This window comes from Canis aureus, chromosome X (genome assembly GCF_053574225.1).
Source record: "Canis aureus isolate CA01 chromosome X, VMU_Caureus_v.1.0, whole genome shotgun sequence".
Taxonomy (NCBI): Eukaryota; Metazoa; Chordata; class Mammalia; order Carnivora; family Canidae; genus Canis; species Canis aureus.
The window spans coordinates 43,939,926-43,942,900 of record NC_135649.1 but is presented as its reverse complement, the minus strand read 5'-3'; positions in this window follow the sequence as shown (position 1 = coordinate 43,942,900).

Genomic DNA, 2,975 nt, shown 5'->3' with positions numbered 1-2,975 from the left:
GATGCAAAAATCATCAACAATATACTAGCAAACCAAATCCAGGAGCATATTAAGAGTATTATACAAATGATCAAGTGGGATTTGTTCCAGGAATGAAATAGTAGTTCAACATAAGAAAATAAATCAATGTAATATATCATGTTAATAAAAGGAATGGGAAAAACATAGGATCAATTCAATTAATTCAGAAAAAGGATTTGACAAAACCTAACACCATTTCATGATAAAAGCACTCAACAAACTAGAAATAGAATGTAAGTACCTCAACATGAAAAAAGAAATTTAATTTACAAAAACCCACAACATTATACTCATTGGTGAAAGAATGAAGGAGTTCCAGTTGTGATAGGAACAACACAAGAATGACCGCATTCACTGCTTCTATTCAACACTGTGCAGGAGATTCTAGCCAGAGAGATTCGGCAATAAACAGAAATAAGCAACTAAGTTTAAAAGGAAGAATAAAAATTATCTCTATTCCATATCTCTATTTTATCTCAAATGATCTTTTACACAGAAAATACCAGAGTCAACAAAAAACTCAGAGCAATAAACACATAGAGCAAAGTTGCAGGATGTGAGATCAATACACAATTATCAGCCGTATTTCTATACACTAGTGAAGAACCACAGAAAAAGGAAATTGACAAAACAGTTCTCTCCAAAGAAGATATACAAATGGCCAACAAGTACATGAAAAGATGCTCAATGTCATTAGTCATTAAAGAAATGAAAATCAAAATTGTAGTGAGTTACCACTTTATAACCACTAGGATGACTATAATGAAAAAATGGAAAATAATAAGTGTTGGAGAGAATATGAAGGATTTGAAATACGTGTAATTGCTGGTCAGAATGTAAAATGGTTTAGTATCCATGGAAAAAAAGTGTAGTGTTCCTCAAAAATATAAAATTACCATGTGACTTAGCAATTCCACGCCTGAGTATACACCAAGAGAATTGAAAACAGGTATTCAGACAAACCTTGTACATAAATGCTCATGACAGCACTATTCACAATAGGCAAAAGGTGGATATTAACAACCCAAATGTCTATCAATGGATTAATGACCAAACAAAACATAGTGCAACCATACTGTGGAATGTTATTAAGCCATAAAAATAATGGAGTACTGATACTTGCTACAACATAGATAAGCCCCAAAAACATTATGCTAAGTGAAAAAAGGCAGACACAAAAGGCTACATATTGGATGATTCCATTTATATGAAATATCTGTAATAAGTAAACCTATAAAGACAGAAATCTGATCATTAGTTGCCAGGGGCTGGAGGGAGAAGAAAATTTGGAGTGACTGCTAATATGTATGTGGTTTTCTTTTGTGATGATGAAATTACATTGAAACTAGGTAGAGGTGATGGTTGCACAGACTGTGGATGTACTAAGTGCCACTGAACTGTATACTTTAAAATGGTTAATTCTATGTTATAAGAATTTGACCTCGGGACGCCTGGATGGTCCCGCAGTTGAGTGTCTGCCTCAAGGCATGATCCCAGGGTCTGGGGATCGAGTCCCACCTTGGGCTCCTGCAGGAGACCTGCTTCTCCCTCTGCCTATGTCTCTGCCTCTCTCTGTGTGTCTCTCATGAATAAATAAATAAAATCTTTAAAAAAAGAATTTCACCTCAATAAAAAACAAAAAAAATCAGCAAATCAGATTAGGAGCTTTATTAAGAAATTTGTATTAACAAATTTGAGACTAAATGGGAGCCATTTAAAGGTTATAATAAGTGGTGTGACAAGACAAAATTCATACTTTAAAGTAGCAGTTTCCAAAGTAGAGTGAGAATGATCCAGGACATGCACAAGGAGATCCACTAAAGCTAAAGAAGAAGATGTTAACATTTTTAATTATATTTATCTTTATTCCTTTATAATCTTCACATTTGGTGTGCTTCAAATGTGAGAATATTACTTCCTTATTATGTGTGTGTGTGTGCATGTATGTGTGTGTGTATATTTCAGGGCTGCATTATGAGAAATGTTTGGAGACCACAACCTAATTGTCATCTGAAGACACAGAAAGTGAAAAATAATGATTACTCAGCCACTTCATTCTCCTCCATTCAACAGGTTCTAAAAGCCTCTCTCACAAAACAGGACTATGCAGACATCTTTTTTACCAGTTAAATCCTTTGTCCCCCAACCACACAGATGCATATACATATAACACATAAACACATATACACACAAAATAAAAATCAAAAGTTAAGGTAGATACCAAAAAGACCTGATATTGGTACAGGTGTTCTAACCATGTTGCATTGAAATATTGTTCCTACTTTCAAGACATACTGGCATATCCCAAATGATATAGAAACCAGAATGTTATCATAATGTTTTGTTGGATGTCAGCTGTGTATGGCAATCAGAAAATACTAATTCATCCTCAAAGACCAGGACTTAATCTATACTTTAGCCACACAAATCCATCCCAATATAATGAATGAATGAAAAAATAAAATCTAAGAGACCATGGCAATCGCTCACCAATGAATATGCATTGGAGAGAGAGAGGACATTTTAAACACTGGGATATGGAGGTAGTAAAGGATGGTTAACAGGTTGGTGTTTTTAATGTGAGACAGAGATATTGAGTCCAGTCCTATTTAGGAACACCTTACAACCTAACATAATAGACTGCCAGACTGTGATGCATCTCAAATTCTAAGCAGCCATCACCATTTAGGTGGCACAGATTACTTTGAAATACAAAGATGGAGAGAATAAGAATATGTATGAGATATGCCTAATGTCTTCAACTGAGTGCCTCAAGTTTGAATCTCTGGGGATCCCTGGGTGGCGCAGCGGTTTGGCGCCTGCCTTTGGCCTGGGGCGCGATCCTGGAGACCCGGGATCGAGTCCCACATCGGGCTCCCTGCATGGAGCCTGCTTCTCCCTCTGCCTGTGTCTCTGCCTCTCTCTCTCTCTGTGTGACTGTCATGAATAAATAA